Source organism: Ictidomys tridecemlineatus, unplaced genomic scaffold (assembly GCF_052094955.1).
Source record: "Ictidomys tridecemlineatus isolate mIctTri1 unplaced genomic scaffold, mIctTri1.hap1 Scaffold_1093, whole genome shotgun sequence".
NCBI lineage: Eukaryota > Metazoa > Chordata > Mammalia > Rodentia > Sciuridae > Ictidomys > Ictidomys tridecemlineatus.
In genome coordinates, this window is record NW_027521031.1 from 39,814 (window position 1) to 62,000 (window position 22,187).

A 22,187-nucleotide genomic window follows, 5' to 3' on the forward strand; every position below is an offset into this window, starting at 1 on the left:
AAAAAGTAGATTATCTACAGGAAAACAGAAATTAAAAAGAGAAAAGGATGAAGAGGCAGAAAGAAATAAATGGCCCAAATATTTTTTTTGTCTATTTATAATTTTAGCCACATGGTTGTTTTCAGCATGTGCAATAACCCTTGTGAGACCTATCAATTGCAGTTAAGTATCTTGCAGTTCTTTATTTTCTGCTGCTGCCATCAGCAAGGACAGAATAGCAGCAGCATATTCTGCTGTTCTCTTTACCTGTCCTTTTTTTCATGCTGTTCTGCATCCACTCCTTATTCTTGATATATCATTTTAATTGCACAAATACAGTCACTTTCAGGAGCCACTGAAGATCTCAGATCAGCACATAATATTTTTTAGAGTCCTTCTAAAGACTTTTGAAATCCATTTATTACCTCTGGGGCTCAAGTTTACTGTTCCTTATTTATTAAGTATTCCACACTTCATTCTGTACTCATAAAATCCAGAGTGTCAGGAAATCCTGGTGATTTGAAAGAACATGATTGGTTGCTCCATTAATTCAGTAAGCATTTGTTGGTCTTCCTTGAATGAGCAGGAGTCCAGCCTCATGGGAACCCAATTGAGTAGGAAGTGCTCTTAGAAACCCTGGCTGGATTATGTTCTTCGGAGACATCTACAGTGTCAGCCTCTTGTCTTACAGATGAGGAACACCAAAGATTTCATTCTCATGTATTTGAAATCTGACGTTTTATTGTATTTTTTTTCAAATCAGTGTCATCATTACCCAAAGGAAAAACTAATTTGAAGCATCCATTTCTCAATGAAGGAAAGATCAAAGTGTAGGAGACATCCCACCCAAAGTCACAGGATCCCTCTGCAAAAGTGAGGGATAATGTTTGTGTTAGATAATGGACATCTCCTTCCATTCAATACCAGCGGGAGTTTCATATTTCTACTGTTTATGCCACTGTGACATTTTCCAACTGTTAGGAAACAAAACATTTTTGTTAGTTAGTGTTAGTTAGTATCAGTGGTTTTTGTTTCTGAATTCATTGTTATGGCAAAGAGAGATGAGAAAATCCCCAGTGTTGGTAGTGGGAGAAGGTGGAGAAAAAGAGTAGAAAAACAGAAAAAACACATTCCCTGGTTATGGTAGAAAGAGAGGTGACTGTGAGGAGGTGGATCCTATGAAGACAGGATAGGAAAAGGTATGGCTACTGAATGGCGCCAGCCCGGGACAGGAAAAGGTGGAAAGCAGGTATTAGTGAGGGAGAGGCAGGCACTGGGCAAAAGAGAATCTTTAAAATTATGTTTTAGGAAAGTTGCTATAGAGAGTGGTTAGTTGGGAGAGGAGAAATTCTTTGGCCAGATGACTCTTTTGGGTTAAAAAAGATATTTTATCCATCTAAAACTAAAAAAATAAAATTTAAAAAAGTAGTTTTTTAAGTTTAGTTATTTATAAATGAGTGAACACTTGTAATAGAAAGTGATATTTTTAATTGATTTGATTGTTTTACAGGTAGAGCTTTTTATACTCCTGAGACTATTGATACAGCTAGACTTCATTATCAGAATCCCTGGGCCCCAATTCTTCATGCGGTGGCACTTTGGTTAAATAGATAAGGGTTTACGTGTGCAGAATTCACAGAAGCAGCAGTGTCTGGTTTACAAAAACGTTCTGCACCCATCAGTTTAAACCAGGCATCAGGAGCAATGGCCACTGCTAAATCTTTGCCAGAAATTAACAAAGACCAAATACATCTGATTTTAGGTAGAGTGTCATATTAATATATTTCAAGATGTATCACTTTTGAAAATTCAAGTTTTCACTTTAATGCTTTGGGAAACTTTTGTACAGCACAATTCAAAGAAAGAATCATAAAAAGATTTTTAGTTCATCTTATAAATTAGCTGAATTTTTACCTAAAAATTATTTAAAACTACTCTTTAAAAATTGTAGATGTCATGTTCACTCACAGAGCAATACTAAATAATTTGCAAGAAAAAAAACTTAATTTTTTAAATTCTACAACAGATTATCTTTATACTTGGCACTTAACAAATCATCATCCCATAAAGAAAAAAAGTTTAAAAATTTAAAGAATTCTAATTTACAATTACTTTCTACATGATGTTTTAGTGTTTAAAAATTTATTGGGCTGGGGATGTGGCTCAAGCGGTAGCGCGCTCGTCTGGCGTGTGTGAGGCCCAGGTTGGATCCTCAGCACCACATACAAACAACGATGTTGTGTCCACCAATAACTAAAAAATAAATATTAAAAAATTCTCTCTCTCTCTCTCTCTCTCTCTCTCTCTCTTTAAAAAATTATACATTCTAATGAAGATTTTAGTGATTTCTTATTTTCTGGGGATAGAAAAGGACCACAATTTGAAAGGTATAATTGTAGAATTTATCAGTAGATTCAATAAATAAAAATGTGAAATATTTCCAAAACCTTAACCTCATACACATAAATAGCACTTTTTACCCATGACATTTATTGGGCCTCTAAAACTACATAAAAGAGATTGTGAGGGGAATTGGAAGAAAAAATAAGGAGAGAAATGAATTACAGTAGATGGGATAGAAAGAGAAGATGGGGGGAGGGGGATAGTAGAGGATAGGAAAGGTAGCAGAATACATCAGTCACTAGTATGGCATTATGTAAAAATGTGAATGTGTAACCTATGTGATTCTGCAATCTGTATTTGGGGTAAAAATGGGAGTTCATAACTCACTTGAAACTATTGTTCGAAGTATGATATGTCAAGAGCTTTGTAAGGTTTTGAACAACAAATTAAAAAAAAGAAAAAAAAAGAAAACTTGGTTTGCATATAAAATTTCTTGGCAACTATTAAATGAAAAGTGTAATGTTATAATGTTCATAAAGTTACTTTTACTATACTGTAATTTTAAAAGGTCCCAGAAATAGAAATGTTAGTTTGAATATTAATCAATGCAATGCTACAACTGTATGTTCAGTTTGAATGCTTAGCTTAGAAACCATTTTGAACTATACTTTAACAAATAAATGTAGGTTAAAGTAATCTATATGAAAAATAGAGGAAAAACGTGATGCCAATACAACATAAAGTGTCTTCTATCAATTTCTATTCTGTGTATTTCAGATGTGAGTATACAGTTTCTTTGTTCCCCAAGACCTGAGAAGCCTGTGGAGCATGTTACTACATGTCTACAGGCCTTGCACACCTTGCTGATTCTCCTTGTGCCCGGATCCATATTGCAGAAGATCAGGTACAGTGTATTTCTAAAATGAAGGGTTCCATATCACAGAAGATCAAGTACAGTGTATTTCTAAAATGAATAACTATTTATATACTTTGTTTTAATTATATTTATATTAGTATAATGTTATCAGATAGTAAATATATATTGTATTAATTAATAACAGTAGTATATATTAAATTAGTGAAAGACAATATATAATAAGTATTCAAGATTTCTCTGTACTTAATCTTGGATGACCAGGAAGCAGTAGACTATAGATATCATTATACCTTCTTTGTTTTGTTTATCATCAATCAAATAAAACTAAAACTTTAAGGAATAACTTGAGAGTTAGGAAATAATTGAAGTAGTAAAAGGCTAAAGTAACTTACAAGGCCATTAAGTAAATTATGCCACTTTAAAAAATATATTTTTTTAGTTGTAAGTGGATCTTTTATTTTATTTATTTATGTGTGGTGCTGAGGAATGAACCCAGGGCCTCACACATGCCAGGCAAGAATTGTACCACTGAAACACAACTCCTGCCCCAAATTATGCCACTTTTGAATGTTAGATAAAGTTTTCTCTCTCATTTAATGAAATCTGGGAGGTGGCCAATAGCTCATTCACAATTTAAAGAACCACCTTTTCTAATTTCAGTGTGTAACATCTAGGGAACTTAATTCATATTACAAAACCAAGCTGCCACTGGATTTGTTATTCCTTGTAACTAGAAATTCTATATCTTTATAATAAAGTTCATCTCTTGACATCACCACTACAATATGGTGTCACTTGGATAGTTTCCTATAAAACACAAAAAGATAAAATACCAACCTGATACCAATTTTTTATGTCAAAATTAGTTTTGCATTTTATTCTATCTAAAACTAAAACATAACATATGCTGTGTGAGTATAGGATTCAATAACTGATTAACTCTTGTTTGAACCCCAACCCTGTGGCCTCAATTTGTGCTTCAATTTGAACTACAAGTTACTACAATTAATATTAGAATCGTTTTCAGATAGTTAAACCTATAAGATTTGATCTATGAAAGAAGAGTGACTACTATATTTAAATTCGAGCATTTGGGTTATAATATAGTATATTACACAGCTAGCTATTTTTTGGATTTAATGATATTTTATTCAAGTATTGCTATACTGTGGGAAAAATGGACTTTTTAAAAAAAAATTGGGTCCTATAATTTCAACATTGTCAGAGTGCACTGATTCATGTTGTATTTATTCACCTAGCTGCTGTCACTCTTTTTCTGTTCTGCCTCAGACACAGTTTGAAACTATAGATAATCAAACATAATGTTACAGCCTCTAAATTAAGTGATAACTATCATGTAATATGTACTTTGTTCATACATATAAGGTGTTCTTAGAATAGGAACTGTCCTGAGAAGGATATCTCCTCAGGAAAGACAATAGTTGAATCATATCTTACAGAGGAATTATACTTATTTATTTATTAGTTGTTATTTTTAGACATACATGACATATTATACATACATGGAATATTATTCTAATTAGGATATCATTCTTTTGGTTTTACATGATGTAGAATTATACTGGTCATGTATTAATTTATGAACCTAGGAAAGTTATGTCCAATTTATAACTTTCACTGTCTTTCCTATTCCCATCCCCACTCCTTTCCCTTTGTCTAATCAAATGAACTTCTGTTCTTCCTCTCCATACACTCCCTTGTAGTGGATTACCATCCACATATCAGGGAGAACATTTGGCCTTTAGGACTTTGGGACTGGCTTATTTCACTTAGCATGATATTCTCCAGTTCCATCCATTTTTTCAGCAAATGCAATAATTTCATTCTTCTTTGTGGCTGAATAATATTCCATTGTGTATATATACCACATTGAATTTTCTTTATCCGTTCAGTTACTGAGGAATTATTGAGGCCAAAGTAAAGAATTGGGTTTTCCTCTAAGAATAAAGTAGCAAATATAAAAACTAAGGAAGCATGAGAAAACAGGAGAAGTTCAGGGACACTGTAGTCATTTAGTGTGGTTTCTGTGAATGCAAAATGTAGAGGTTATTAGATGAGGCTGGACAACAGGGCAAAAACCAAATCATGAAGATTTCTTTTTAGCATATAAGAGAATTTTGACTGTATCCTGAAATTGATGGGAAGTAATTAACAATATTTAAATAAAGGAATGACATGAATGATTTTTTTTCAGAAGGAACATGCTATCAATCTTGTAGAAGGTTGTTTGTGAGACAAGAACGGAGGCAGGAGACCAATTAAGTGACTCTTTATAATTTCAGAGAAATAATATACTAGTCTAGGAAAACTGATTAAAGGAGGAAGAAAAGAGGATCAAGATTGAAGCCTTGAGGATAAATACCATTTAAGGGTTGAGAGGAAGGAAATAAATCAGCATTGGAGATCTCTAGCGTGGTAAGAGAAAACCCAAAACAGAAACAGTTTATCAAAGATAAGGGAGAAATGTCAAGAAAGGCAGATAAGGCCAGGAGTGGTGGCTAATGCCTGTAATCCCAGTGACTCTGAAGGCTGAGGTAGGAGGATCACAAGTTCAAACCAAGCCTCAGAAATTAAGTGAGGCCCTACACATCTTAGTAAGACCCTGTCTCAAAGTGAAAACAAAACAAAACAAAAAAAGGAGGCTGGGGATGTGGTTCAGTGGTTAAGCACCCCTGGGTTCAATCCCCAGTACCAAAAGAAAAAAAGAATGCAGATTATATCATCTAAAGAAACAGTACATAAATGAGGAAAGAAAAGGGTCCAGAGGAGGTTATTAGAGACCTTCTGCAGAGGATTTTCTTGGGTTGGTAAAAGCTAGATTGTAGAAGATCAGGGGGGTGAATGAGAAAGTAAATGAAGTAGAAACATCTAGGCTGGGAAAGGAAGGAGCAAGACAGAGGAGGCATGTGGGTAGATAAAAGGGTCTGAGAGACTTTGGGAGCTTTGGATAAGAAAGAATTGAACATTTTCTTTATATTGAGGAGAATAGTCTAACTAGACAGGGAGGTTGAAGACATATGAGATATGATTGAAATCCTTAAAGAATCCCTGGGAAGTCAACTAGGATGGGAACGGTGGGATCACATGAAGAAAGATGAATCAACTTGGGAAAGAAGCTGGGCATTAGATAAAGTGGAAACATTAAGGGAAGAGGTAAAGGTACTTTATTTGCTATTGAGCTTTCTCTGACTTTGAAATTTAAGGCAGACTCATTTGGCAGATTACCTGTGAAAGCTGAAAGTTTGTAATCCTTGCTGAGGTGAATAGAGGAGGGACTCTCTAAAAATCCCTGTTGTCTGTGGCACACAACTCTCAAGTACTCAGCTTAGATTTGGTTTAAGGGCACTAAACTCTAAAAGTAATGTTTAACTCAAGTATTTTTTTAACCTGTGGGAGAATGATTCAACTTAAATATTCAAGACATCTGTTGCTTAAAAATCTGTTAGAATGAAATGTGACCATTTCCCAGGATTGTTAATATTCTTACTTGTTTCACAGTCCTCTATGTTGATATTAATTGTAAAATACTTAGTTTTCATATGTATGTTTTCTCAGTTTTTAATAATATACATTTATTCTTTAAAATTAAAATTAATTCAACTTATTTGATTCAATTTATAATAGCTGATTGGTGTTGAGTTGCTGAGTGTTTTGCATCATCTCCTTTTGACCTGGAACCCACCATCCATCCAGCTGTTGGTTACTGGAGTTGTAAAACAGATAGTAAGAGCTGCTCAGGATTATTTGCAGGAAAAAAGAAATACTCTAAGTAAGCACTGTAAATCACACTAACTTAAAGTAAACCTTATTTACACTCTAATTTTTGAAGTAGTAATGCCAGGAGGTTTATAATTTAGAAAATGATCATACATTTAGAAAATTTGAAACTGAGTTTGTTTTCATTAGAAAGGACCAAATGAAATTGCTGATAGCTGATCATTTTTCCCCTCCAAAAATGTCAACTTCACATAGTTCAACCTAGCGTATGTGTTATTTTTATTAGGAAATAATTACCTAAAATTTTCTAAGTAAAAAATAACTATCCATCTGTTTAGAGAAGTTAATACACAAAATTCTAGTAAGACAGAGAATTATACTAAGAAAGACATGTAGCATTATTTAGGCATTTACTTGTAAATCCTTTTGAAGGAATTTCTTAAAGGTATTTATTGTGATATTTTATATGCCATTTTCAATTTTCTGCTGAAAATTTTACTAAAATTATTTTTTATCTAATATGAAGATGACATGGAAAAAAGTCCTGTCCAGTATTAGGAGAAGGAGGTGACAGTGGTGGCCTCATTCCTGGAAAATCTCTTGTGTTTGCAACTATGGAGCTATTGATGTTCATTTTAGTTCGGCATATGCCACATCTGATGTCAGACTCTCCAAGTCACATAGCCACTAAATCCCAGCTGTCAGAAGAAAGTGCTTGTCTGGTGGCAGCCACAGTCACCATTCTCTATGATTTACCGTCCCTTTGTTCACCTGCTGGTACAGTATTGATCAGTATTTCAAAATGCATTATATGCAGTAGTGAAAGTGATCTTGCCTTAAATTTTAAACACTTATAATTTATTTTTCTCTTAAATCTCAATTGTGGAATGAGAAGTTAGTCTTTTAAAAAGATTTATGTACTTTTAAGATCCTATAAAGATTAAAGATTCAAAACATGAAAGACCTAAGCTGTCTTTTCAGATATGTTTCAAACAAGACAGAACTGCAGACTGGGGAAGATAGTAAGGTAGAATTACAAAGCTCATTATTTTCTAATCTGGTTGACATTCATGAGCAACATTGAAAAGCTAAAGAATTTCAGAGGAGAGTGATAGCCAACTCTAAGGAGTATCTAAAGAAATCATGACTAGTAAATATAATAGATATTGAAAAACTGTTGTATGGAAGCAAACTTTCCTTGTTTTGCTAGAAAGTAAAACTAATTATTAGTAAACATACTGGTAAATTTCAGTATAACCAAGGGACAATTTTTTTATTCTTACAGTTACCCTACATGTGTAAAAAGAATGACTTTCTCTCCTTGGAGTTTTGTAGGAAGCTGCCTATAAGAATAGTGAAGGGATTCTTTTGTTAAGTGGATGGTTGTTATTTTTTTTGGGTTGTAGTTGGACACAATACCTTTATTTCATTTATTTTTATGTGCTGCTGAGGATGAAACCCAGCACCTCACACATGCTCAACCACTGAGCCACAACCCCAGGCCCCCCACCCCCACCACTATGGTTGAATTTTTACCCACAAATTCTGGGATCCTATAATTTCTTCTTTGCTTACCTCAGTAGTCTTCTCATTTTCCTGGCTTGATTAGGCTGGCTTTGGTACACTGAAGGTTAATTATATGTTTTAGAATTACTAATAAGTTTCACCAGGTAACTTAGATGGTTCTCAAAGTATATGGTAGTATTCTCCTTCTGTTTTTCTATCTTCCTTTCTCATTTTCATTATGAAGGGCAGGACTACTAAATAGGTGAAATATTAGCAGTAATAAAATGGCTGGGTTGGAAAAAAGAAATATCAGTTCTCTCTTCTCTAAAATAACATGGTAATTTCTTATGTTCTTTTTCAAACATTGAATTATAGTAAAAGTAATGTAGCAATTTTTATATAAAAACAAAGAAAATAAATAATATGAAACCATAGTCAGCCAGGCATGGTGGCATGCACTCTAGTCCCAGCTACTCCAAAGCCTGAGGCAGAAGGATAACTTTAGCCTAGGGATATGGGGACAGCCAGAGAAATGCAGTGAGACCCTGTCTAAAAGAAGAGGGAAAAAAGACAAACATAATTAATTGTAAAAAAATAAGGAATGGAAACTTCTACAGTGGCATTGAGTAATTATGAGGTAATCTGCTTTGTTTTTATTTTAGGATGTATGACAATCCTGCCCACAATTCTGTTCTTAATTACAAGAATATTAAAAGATAAAGCAATAAAGTCTGCAGACAATCAGGTTCCTCTACCCATCAGTGCAGCTTTTCAAGACATTAAAATTATTGTGACACTTTCAATGGCCAAAACTGAGGAAACTCAAAAACAGTGGACAGCTCTAATTTGTAGCACTTTTGCATGTATCCTGGAATATTCACAACCAGGTAACCTGTCAGAATTTTTAAAAATATTGATCTGTTCAGATATCTATCTGTTCCCTAATTAATTAATTATTTAAGTAATTGTATCAGAAAATTGCTGTATAACATTGAATTAACTCAGAGAGGTGCATTAGTCACATTTTTTTGGATTTGAAATTTCAATAACTCTGTCTGAATTATTGACTTTAAATATCTTTGTCTTAGAACTTTCATACATACTGGAAAGTTTTAAAAAAGGATATAATATATATCCAGAATTGACATGTATTAGTATAATTGATATAAAATTGGAAAGAAGTTGAAGTATCTGTCACTATTTCAATGTATCACAAATGGAACCATAATCTTGGTATTGATATATTTTATTCTACAAATTTCCCTATTATAAATTATATTTTCTATGTTAATATGCATCAATTATTTTAACAAATATACTTAGTTTATATATATATGCATTATATAGAAAGTGAGATAAGTAACCATGAATGATATATATATTTTTTACTATTTAATTTACATAAGTAATGTTATAATATCCCATTCTACTTTTTTTCCCTCTGTAATTAAGTTTTGGTTCTATTAATGTAGATAAATAAAACCTTCATTCATTCTTAACTCCTATGTAGCTTTACATCACATTTATTTGTTCAATTATTCATTCCTGTCAATGGATATTTTTGCTGTTTCTAGTTTCTCCCAATTAAAAAAGTTGCTTTAGCAAACATCATGGATTTCTTTTGCATGTGTTCTGTGAGAAATTTTCTAGGGTATATATCCATAAGTGGAATTGATGGCATATATTAACTTCCATTGTATCAGACATCACCAAATTGTTCTCCAAAGTAGCCAAGTGAATTTACACTCACATCAGCAGCATAAGATGATCTTTGTTTCTCCGTATCCTGACCAATACTTGGTATTATTTGGTTTCCAAATTTTGTTATATGATGGCTACTATGTCCTATCATGTTGTTTTAATTGTTACTTCTCATTTTCCTAATGAATATAAGTATTTTTCATGTTTGTGTCTTATTTGGAGGGAAATCCTTAGTCATGTTTTTGTCCATTTTCTTTGGTGTTTGGCTTTTTCTCTCAAGTTTTTTTTTGGATATAAAGAAAATGTAGAAAAACTAAAAAAAGAATAATAATGAAAGATTTGTCATGTTGCCTAATAAAAAAAATTCCACATTATTTAAAAATGTTTAGTAGCCCAGGAATCAGTGGATGGGACAGTAGAACAGAAGAGATTTCTATAGAAGACACATGTATCCTCATAAGAGTAAAATAAACAATAAAGATCATTCATCCATTATTCTTCAAATGGGTGTACCAATTAACTGTTTGAGAAATAAATTCTCATCAGCCCTTCATCTTATATCATAATTTAAAATTGACACGAGATAAATTTAAATGGTAATATAAAATATTTAAAATAAGAAAACAAAGAAAATACAGATGACCTTTTTGTGGCAGAATGGCAAAAGACTAACTATAAGTCAGTGAGAGATAATGCAGAGGAAATATACATATACATAGACTGATATATTGGCCTATGTAGACATCAAAGCATCTTACATTGAAAGGTATCTGAAAAATTAATAATAATATCTATGTAACTGTTTATTCTATTAACCAATAAAGAAGTCTTATAAGAGAATTAATAACCAATAGAAAAAATAACAAAGGAAAGAAGGCACATTAGTTAAAAGTGGTGGTGCACGCCTGTAATCCCAATGACTAGAGAGGCTAACACAGGATTACCAGTTTGAGACCAGCTTCAGTGACTTAGTGAGGCCCCGAGCAGCTTAATGAGACCCTGTCTCAGATTTTAAAATAAAAAGGACTGGGGATGTGGCTCAGTGCTTAAGCACTTCTGGGTTTAATTCTCAGTGCCAAACAAACAAATTATGAAAAAAAAATCAGCCACATTAATGGGTAAAAGAATACAGCCAAAACACTAATGTAATTTTTTACTTGTAAAATGACTTTTGAAAAATCTGAATATGTTCAGCTGAAATTATTACCAAACATTTTTATACTTTGCTGAAGAGAATTTAAACTGATTTAAATTTTCAGGGACTAATTCTGCAAGATGTATAACGAGCCTTTAAGAAAGCCAGGTGTGGTGGCACATAACCTATAATCCCAGTCATTGAGGAGGCCAAGGGAGGCGGATTGAAGATTTGAAGCCAGCCTCAGCAATTTTTGCCTCACTTTTCCTACCTGTAGAATACCTACAGGTCTATGGTCCGGTAATAGTAAGAATTAGGTAGAATAGATAATATTTGTAAGGTGTTTATCCCAGGGACTGGCACAGAATAAATGTTCAAAAATGGTAGCTTAAAAGCCAGTCTTGATACAGAAATGTAAACGTCAGCACACGCATAAAGACCCGAAAAATAAAGGCTCCCTAAGGCTAGGAGTGACCTGAAGGGACACATTGTTTGGTTCCTCTTTTCAGCAGAGAGATGTCTAATAATTCAAGGGCAACAAATGTTATCAAGCCTGATATTGCAAGGAGACTCCTTAATCGGTTTTGGTGACCTTTTCCAGCGTTATATAACCTTGAAATCCAGCTGCGTCACATGGCAACCCCTAAGGACTTGAGACCCTGACTGGCTACCACTGTATCACTTCAGCACCTCGGACAGTGCTCCAGCCAGCATTCAGGCTCCATGAATGTTTGGTAAATGAATGAAAGAACATCATTAAGAAAACACACCCTATGGCCAGAGTGAAATCCTTCTAATTCTAACTTAGTTTATTTGCTCCCTTCTGTTTCTTGTCCAACTGGTTAATAACTTTACTACTCAAAATTGGAAGGCAGTATTTTAGAAATCCCTTAGGCTTCTTCTCTCTATGTTAATCTATCCTTGATTCCTTTATCTTGTTCTTTTCTTTGACTCAGTTTTAAGCTCTATTCTTGATAGGCATTGGGCTACATGATTCCACTCAGCTGGAGATGCCTGGGATGACTGAGGGTAATAATTCCCAAGCCATTGCAGATAATATGCAAAGCAGAAAATTAAATTATAGGTAATTAGGAGTCAACACAAGATTCTTTAGAAAGTGGCTTGGAATTGCCTTATGGCCATAAACAACTGAATCTGAATGAAAATTAATTTGAAATAACTTGATTAGTAATTTATATAATTATAAGTTTCCCAGGACTTCTCGCTGCCATTCATTCAACCTCAGCATTCTTAGACACAAGAATTGCAGATGTCGGAATGTATTTTACAGGTAACAGGTACTTTGTTTGGAACTATATTAGGATCTCTTTGTGCTATTTATGTGGTGTTAATAGTTTTACTATTAAAACTTCATAGTAGTAAATGGAATGAATTAGCTCTGCAAAGCTTGAATAATAACTCACTGCTCACTCTCATTTCCGTTTCTTTCCACCCACAGCAATTTTTCAAAACAGAAATAGCTTTATTATGAAAATCTCTCTTATGCATATTGAAAAACTTCAGAATTTTACAAAAGACAGAGATCACCTTTAATTTATCACCTAGAGATGATCATGATAAACTTCTTGGAGTAGATCTTTGGTCTGTATCTATGTGTCTTATTCTGTCTCCTCCTCTATTGAGAAACATAAAACCCCTCATATATTCTGTCTTGTGATAGGGTATTTATCACTTAACATTCTTTCTGTCATCAATAAATTTAGAACTTTGTCACCATTTAAAATGGCTGCAGGGTAATAGTCCATAGTTTATCTATTTCAATTCTATCATTAATTCAAAGTCCTCACCTCTCCACCTCCCATTTCAGCTGCAGCTGTATGGTCACTTTAAATGGAGGACCTGACCAGCTTTGTAAGGAGACAATTCAGGGTGGGAGACCATCTTCTCAGCAAATGGGGCTGGGACAACTGGTTCCTCACATGAGAAACAGGAGCCTCAATCCTGGCCTCATTTCAAACATAAAAACTAAAGTGGAATATATCAGAGACCCAAGAGTCAAATCTGATGAAAATCAACTTTTAGGAAAATTAAGAGAAAAAAAAATGTTTTGATCTTTGGTTAGGCCAAGACATTTTAGAATGCACACAAAAATGATGGACCATAAGATAAATAAGTGATAAATTGGACTCTGTCAAAATTATTAACTTGTTCCCCTCATGGAATTATCAGAGCATGAGAAGTTAAGGTATAGGCAAGTGAAAAAAAGCACAAAACAAATAGTTGATAGAATTACTTGTATATAAAGAATTCGTATGACTCAATAAAAAAGGATAACTCCATCCAATATTGGAGAAGACTTGAATAGTCATTTCACCAAAGAATACACACAAATGTCAAATAAGTACATGAAAATATCCTTGACATCATTGGTCTCTAGAGAAATGCTAATTAAAACTATGCAGATTCTTTTCCTCATGTACTAGAATGACTAGAACTGAAAAGACCAGTAGTCTCAGCAGTTGACAAGACAGGAATGGAAGGTGAGATGGCTTCTTTAGAAGATGTTTTGGCTTCTTAGAAGTGTCAACAACACCCACCGCATGACTAAATAATCTCATTTCTAGGAATTTTCTCAGAAGAAGCAGAAACGTAGGTGTTCACACCAAGACTTTTACTTGAATCTTCAGAGCCCCTTTGTTCATAGTAACACCAAACTGGAAACATCCAGATGTTTATGGGTAAACAAGATGTGTATCTGTACAATGGAATACTATTAGTAATCAAAATGGCTAACTGTGAATGCACACTGCAAACAGGATGGACTTCAAAGCCTTTATTCTGTGTGAGGTCAGCCAAACACAATAGTCTCGGTATTGCATTATTTCATTTGTGTGAGATTCTAAAAGAGGTAAGATTGTATTTACAGAAACTTGTTTGGCAACTGCAAGGGCCCAAGATAGGGCTAGGGATTGTAAAAAGGCATGGGCAATCTTTTTTTATTATTATTTTATTCTAATTTGTTATATATGACAGCAGAATGCATTACAATTCATGTTATACATATAGAGCACAATTTGTCATCTCTCTGTTTGAACCCAAAGTAGAGTCACACCATTAGTGTCTTCATGCATGTACTTAAGGTAATGATGTCCATCTCATTCCATCGTCTTTCTATCCCCATACTCCCTCCCTTCCCCTTCCTCCCCTTTGCTCTATCTAGAGTTCATCTAATCCTCCCTTGCTCCCCCTGACCAACCCCACTGTGAATCAGCCTCCTTGTATCAGAGAAAACATCTGGCATTTGGTTTTTTGGGATTGGCTAACTTCACTTAGAATTATATTCTCCAACTCCATCCATTTACCTGCAAATGCCATGATTTTATTCTCTTTTATTGCTGAGTAATATTCCATTGTGTATATATACCCCATTTTCTTTATCCATTCATCTACTGAATGGCACTCAGGTTGGTTCCACAGTTTAGCTATTGTGAATTGTTCTGCTAAAAACATTGATGTGGCTGTGTCCGTGTAGTATGCTGTTTTTAAGTGCTTTGGGTATAGACAGCGGGGTGGGAAGCTGGGTCAAATGGTAGTTCCATTCCCAGTTTTCCAAGGAATCTCCATACTGCTTTCCATATTGGCTGCACCCATTTGCAGTCCCACCAGCAGTGTATGAGTGTGCCTTTTTCAGCATGGGCAATCTTTTGGGGATGATGAGGATTTCATCATGATTTCTCCTGGTGGTCTTGTGACCATGTACATTTGTCTGAACTCATTCGATTATACGTTTAAAATGACCTAATTGTATTGTAACTTAAACCTCAGTAAAGAGGATAAAAATGTGGTTCCTGCTCTTATGGAATGATTCACACAAGCTTATGAATTCAGGATTCTAGAATTACCTGGCAGGCAGGCATTTCTTGGGCGGCAACACTCTAGCAATTGTATTCATTGGAATCCACAGTTACCCACTGCTGTTAGAATTTTGATCTCTTTGTGTTAACTCACCCGTGGGCAGTGTTCTTGCCAGAAGCATCCTGAGCCTGCTCTGTGCATGGACAGAAGTTGGTGGTAACCCAGGCAGCAGGGAGATCCACACCACTTTGTGTCGGGAATCATGTCTAACTTGATTCATGAAGGACCCCAGGGAGCTGGAAGGTAGTGGAAATGGAAATGTCCCTTGACGGACCCTAGATAGCCGTATCATTTGTCTTTAACAAGTCTCCACTGAAGGTTAAGTTCATTTTCATATAATCAGTTGCCAATCTTGACGTAAGCATTCAGATGTGGATGAATTCTGAGACTGTTAGCGCCCTTGAACTGGTACTTACTTTCCCCTTTCAATTCCCCCTTCAATTTACCCTTTGCATAGTTTGATACACATCAGTGGCACTAAATAAATAAGCCATAACTAATACATATTTGGCTCTTGTACTGTTTATTTTCATCTTCTGAAGCTCAGATTACAATACCCCACAGCTCGAATATTTAAATACTAAACCAAAGGGTTTCTTCTGCCCTCTTCTTTCTCTAGCCTTATAGTAAACTAATTATTTTAACCAGGGGAATGGCAGTGTCCCAGACCCCTTCAATTTAGCACCTTAATAATTAGATGACTTAAAAGAAAATACTTGTAGGTTGTGTGGACAAGTAACACATGTGTGCTTAAGGAAATAAGAAAGTCCCCTTAGGAATATTAATCTCCCCCTAGAAAGGCCTCACAACCAGCAGAGGTGTGTTGTCCACATGAATCTTGACAGATTCAGGAAAAGCACCTGTCAGCACCTTTCCGAACTCACACATTTGCGTTCCCAAATGTACGTCGAGTGAGAAATTATTTCTGGTGTGGAAATAGTTCTGAAATACTGTCTAGGGAAGCTTCATGAATGAACCCTCATAACTTCTGGGAAAGGGAAGGAGAAGGCAATTGTACATTTGATATGGTTTCTCAGAATCAAATCATCTATTCAGCCCCTGCTATGTGCTAAAAATTTAGTACATACCATGCTACTTGATCTTTACAGTAATCTTACAACTTCAAATTATCTCCATTTTACAGATGGGGAAACTGAGGGTTACAGAGATTCCATAACTCGCCCAAAGCTATGGCACTAGCAAGTGGAGGATGGAACCTAGGTCCACCTCGTTCCACCTGTGGGTTCTTAGCTATTGGTCCTCTGCTTGTCCATAAATTCATCCTGTGGGAATCTGACACCACTGCCAAGCAGCGGTGTTGGTACTTCCCCGTTGGAGCTAGTGAAGAATTTTATTTCCAGCAGCCAACAGTTGGAGTGGCAGTCAGATCATTAACTCGTCTCCCCTGAAGGAGCTTTGCTCACAGGACAGTCTTCAAATGGAGCGTGAAGAGGCACTTGGCAAATTGCAAAAGGAAATAATGCTTCAAAATGAAAAATGGGTGCCCATTTATCAATTGTGGGCAACACAAGAGCAGGTGCCATCCATCCTGGGCCATTGCTGAAGTCAGTTCTAAGGAGTTACGCGGGCGGTGGAGCCTTTGCATGCCTGGATTCTAATCTTCCACCAAGATAGATGTCATTTCCATCTCTGTGTTTTGTGGGCCCTGAGTGGACTCCCTCTTTGCTCTCTTTTATTTATTTATTTATACTATTTTAACAGTGGGGGAGACCCTCCATGGCATCCCAGCAGGCATTGCAGTGCAGCCACGAGCTTTTAAAATGATTTCTTTCATATCAGTTTAAACAGAAATGCCATTTTTAACATCTAGAGGGGGTTTGCCTCTTTCCCAAATTAAATTTTGTGATAGTGGAGCTTGGGCCTGGTGTGAGGTTGAGCTTTGTGGGTGCCAGGACTACAGAATACAGGTCCCATGCTCGGTTGTCCAAGGAAGAGTGAGTTTCCGAGGCTTAGGAGACTACTGTTTTTCTATTTGGTTACTTTGAATATTAGATGAACAACCTGAATAATTTATTCTTCTGTTCTTCTTCCACTGCCTCTAAATAGGCCTTCCCACCTCATGGGCTCAGGACCAAGAGTGAGGGATTTAGAGCCGATTCGTAAAACTCCGTCAGTAGAAACCAGCAGAGGAGAACCCACTGCTGGGTGTGCTGGTTGTTAGCGCTGGAGGAAAGGATATTTATGCGCATTCAATAAAGGAAGTCAAAATTGCCTTTCATAACAAAAACGTGAAATTAAACTCCTTTGCCATTAGCTCAAACACCAAACAACCCAACAATTGCTTCTTTCTTAAAAAAGTGAAAACAAATATATAAACATACAAACACACGAGCAGGCAAAAACCAATAGCCAGCAGCATTCTGAGGTTCTTTTACCAATGTTTCTCCTGCACACTGAATCCAGCAAGGACTTATTGAGTGTCTACTACATGGCCTGCTTTACAATTTTTTCCTCCTGCTTAGACTCAGAGAGGCTGATCTGAGGTTCCCTATTTGATTGCAGTAACTTCCTCCTCACAGTTTTCAAGATGCAGTTCTAAGATGCTGTGAACTTCCATGCTAGCTCTTGGCATTTGGTTGGATATAAATAGACAGCTTTTTCACAAGCTGCTGTGATCAAAAAAAACAATACCAAGGTTTCCAATCTACATACAGAAATACGATTTGAAAATCCTCATACATCTGTCTGTGGATGGGAGAAAAGCGATTAACATACGATGGTTTTCTATCTCCTCTTGCCCTTGTCCTCTGGAGGGAAATGGGTCTTGCTTGGAGCATCAACTCAGCTTTCCTTTATTAAGCAGAATCTGAATAATGGGTGAAGGGAAACCAGAGTGGGAGCAGCCAGAGAAGCCCAGGGATGGCCTCACAAACACCTAAAACCTGGGGCAAAGAGTAGTGGGAGGAAGCGGAAGAGCAATGACTCGTTCCCGGGAGAGACTGCAGGAGCGAGTGATTCCACGTGGAGGACGAGGGGTGTGCTGGACGCAGGAGCTTTAAGATGTATGTGAGCCATGTCCAGAGTTTTACCAAGTTCTTAGCAGTTATGTGTTTTGTTGTACTGCAGATATTATTGTTATGGTTATCATTTTAATAGATAGGGACACAGCTTGTCAGCCAAGATCACTTGAGCTTCTGGTTATAACCAGATCATCATTCATTTATCCATTTGTCTATCTAACCACCCATCCATCCTTCCTTCTGTCCATCTATCCATTCCATCTGTCCATCCATCTGTCTATCCACCTGTCCATCCTATCCACCCACTCATCCATCCATCCATTCGTACCATCCATCTGTCTGTTAATTCCATCCATCTATCCTCCATCCATCCTTTTATCTTTCTTTTTGGTTTATTTCACAGTTTTCTGCTTCTTTTGTGTGAAGCATTAAAATTAACCGGGATTCTTGGGCAGGTAACCTTTTTATGTGATCATCAACTATGTGACTTCAGGTGATACACAGATCTTGCAGCACCCCCATTACACTCTCCTGACCTGCAGCTAATTTACCTACAGTTCCAGTCACAGAGCAATATGTGCAGATGCACAGCCACTAGAGCAGTGGGCTCCTCTGAGGGTCCTGGGTAGTCACGTGGTCTCCCCTTTCAAGGTACCCCTGCAGCACCTCTTCAGACTCCTGTCATGTTGTGGTCCAGGCAGTCCATGGGGTGATGAGAAAGTCACTGGCAGCCTGGGCCTGGGTTAGACTGGATGTCCTTTCCCACTTAAAAGTATCATGACTTTATATTATGTAAGGAATTTTAAGTTACAGACAAAATCATTTCTTGGGATTAATTGAGGGAACAGGGAACAGTGTGCAATTATTAGCTCTACCCAAGAGCTCTGCTTTTGACATTGGATACATTTGATCCATCTGACACTGTTGCAGAACCTGCTTTTGTATTTATAGATCTCACAGTAAGTTGTTTCCACTGACATTTTATTCATATAATCAGGATGGCAGATGTTCAGGGAAGTTTTGAATTTCTTCCCTCACTTGTGAAAAGCAAGGGCATTTTTCTGTCGTACAAATGTTGCAGCCCTCTCTCGACACAACCTGATGCATGCTAATCACAGTGGGAGGGAGACAGGGTCGCCATGGAAGTTTGAAGATGGTACAGGGAATGGCAAGTCAGGGTATGCTGGAGTCATCTTGGATGCACTTAAAGAACAATCAAGCAGTAAGTGGGTTCTGGTAACGCTAACTCCATGCTAAGTTGGTGGATGGTTTTTTGACATGCTGTTGGGTTCTTGCCTTCTCTAGATTTTTTAGTCATAAATACTAGATTAATTCTGCCTATATTATCAAAGGATGAAGGTGACCAAGTTGTTGACACAGAGTCTCGTGTAAAGCATTAAGCATCATACCTGGTAGCTATGACGATGATGATGGTGACTGGCTGGTGCACAGCAGCACCCACTCCTCCTGGTATATTTAAAGATCTAGTGTCAGCTGCTGGATGGTCGAGCATTGGCTTTGGCTTGATTCCTGGGTGTGCCAGTTAGCAGTGTGATGTGGCACAGGTGGCTTAATCTACGTGAGCCCAGTCCCTTATCTGAACAGGAGAGGATAATGATGGAAGCTCCCTCACAGGGCTTTGAGAGAACTAAGTGGGTTGGTGTGTAAAGGTCTCAGCTGAGTGTCCATCACAGAGGAAGTGCTCAGTAAATAACACTGGTGGTTGCTGCTATTATTGTTATCAACCAGATGTAAGTTGTAAGCACATTCTCTCTAAATGCAAGTAACATATGCTTTTAGTAATATTTTCAATAATATGGAACTGAAAAGCACTAGCCCTCCATGGTTCCAAGTACAAAGTATTTCATAAAGATAGATAAGGGAGGAATTTGAAGGTTCCCAACATAAAGAAATAAATGGTAAGTGTTTAAGAACATGGACATGCTAATTATCCTCATTATTTTACATTGCATATGTGTGTCAAATTATCACACTGTATCCCATAAACATGCATAATTTAAAAAGAATAAAAATAGCAACAATAAAAAATCTAAAACACAAGATTGCTAGCTGTTTGGAAAGTTTCATAGATCCTTCCCCAGGCACATGAAAGCATTTAAGTGACATATATTTACTTAAATAAAAGTTTATATCATTAATTATTATTTTTACTGTGCTTCCGTGTGATAGTGACACATGTATTTCTGCAATCTGCTTTTTTCCCTTCACCCTCAATCTTGGCCATTGTCTTAATCTTTAGAATATAGGAAGCATTGCGTGTTTAAGTCAGCTTTTTTTTTTTTGTTTTTTGTTTTTGGCTACTGTGACCAAAAGACCTGACAAGAACAATGTTAAGGAGGAAAATTTTACTTGGTGCTCATGGTTTCAGGAGTCTGGAGGCTTGGGGTGAGGCTGAACACCATGGAGGAAGAGTGTGGTAGAGGGAAGCTGCTTAGGCATCATACCAGGAAGCAGGAGAGAGAGAGGGAGAGAGGGAGGGAGGGAGAGGGAGAGGGAGGGAGAGAGAGAGAGAGAGAGAGAGAGAACACACAAGAGAGCACATGAGAGCGAGTGCTCCCCTCTGAAAAAATATAAACCCCCAGGGCACACCCCAGTGACCTACCCCCTATAGATATACCCCAACTGCCTACAGTTAGTACCTAGTTAATTCTTATTAGGGGATTAATATTGATTGGGTGTTAAGGCTGTCATAACCCAATCACTCATTTCTAGTCTCTCTTATATGAACTTTTAGACACCTCCTATGTAAATCATAACACTCCCTGATTTGGAAGATCCTGGCTCTGTTTCACACATGAGTTTTAGGGGATACCTCATATCTCACTGTAACACTTCACAAGAGCAAGAGCTAGGACAAGTTTGGATGGTACTGTTTCTTTTCTATCCTGTGGTTGTTTCCCCTGGGTTTGACTCAGGTATTGAAGAGGTGACAGGCAAGAACCAAGTTTCACTCCTCTTGGCATCATCATTGTGGGTAAGCAGGAAGGACAGGGCATGCACACTAGCTGTCAGGAGAAGGAGCTGCTCAACAGAGGCTGCACCCCAGCAGTGTGTCCAAACCAAGATGGCACCACTTCTAAGAAGAGTGTTTAGTGATCTCTCAAAAAAAATGGTAGCTTTTAACAAATGGAGGGTATGTGCATGGCAGGTGGGCGGGCAGCATGGTTGATTGGGTACTGTGAGATGGTTCTTTCTCATCTTGGCCCTTCTTTCCAGGACTCACTTCTCCAGCAGCCTCCACCTGCCTTCTGATCCTCTGATGAAGAATTCAGACACTCTATTTGGCCAATAGCTGAGCTTTGTTGTGCTCTTTGTTGTGTCCTATGTTTCATTATATAGTATCATTGTTATTTGAAACTGAGGAGAATCCAGGGGTGCTTTACTGCTGAGCCACACCACCAGCCTTTTTAATTTTTATTTTCAGACAAGTTCTAAGTTTCTTAGGGCCTCAGCCTCCCCAGTCACTGGAATTATAGGCATGCACCACCACATCTGGTTATGCTTTGAAATAGTTGTCAATATTTTAAAAATATCAGGCGTCTTTCACATGGAAGTCTGGGATCTTGTCTTCTCCTGAGAGTGGATAAGCTGCAGTTATTCCCTTTCTGGGGGACAGGTGCTCTCTTGCCAGGTTCATCACGCATGTCACCTGCTAGCTCAGCTTTTGTGCTCCAGGCCATCCCCTGGTGCAGAGGGCTTGCTCACAGGGCTCTCTGGGCAGGACAGCCAGCCTCACCTTGCCTGCTCTATCCCTCCCGGCTGAAGCCCATGTACTCTGGAAAGCCTCACTCAAATGACTCTGTTCCCTGGCATGTCTTAGACAGGGTTGGAGAAAGTGTTCCTCCTCAGGTAGGAGGAGACTTTATCACCACAAATGTTTAGGGTTTCCAACAAAAGGTGACTATATTCAAATCCACCATTGACAGAGGACCTCCCTTCTGCCAGTCCCTGGTGGAGAGCTCTCCCTGCCTGACCCTGTTCTCCAGGGTCATGTCCAACACTCACGTAGGAAGTTTACGTAAATTTATCT

The 22,187-nt window shown here is 37.0% G+C and overlaps 1 long non-coding RNA gene across 2 annotated transcripts in view; it reads left to right on the forward strand.

Annotated features, from left to right (window-relative positions):
- LOC144372477 (uncharacterized) overlaps window positions 1-10,229 on the forward strand; it is a 39,292-nt gene extending 29,063 nt beyond the window's left edge. Inside the window, exons 2-3 of one of the 2 annotated variants that reach the window (XR_013432478.1) lie at window positions 3,100-7,714; window positions 9,106-10,229. This is a non-coding gene — a long non-coding RNA (uncharacterized LOC144372477). Of the gene's footprint in view, window positions 1-3,099 lie in introns of both variants that reach the window. The other variant, XR_013432477.1, reaches the window with a different exon arrangement.
- The last annotated feature ends 11,958 nt before the right edge of the window (window positions 10,230-22,187 follow it).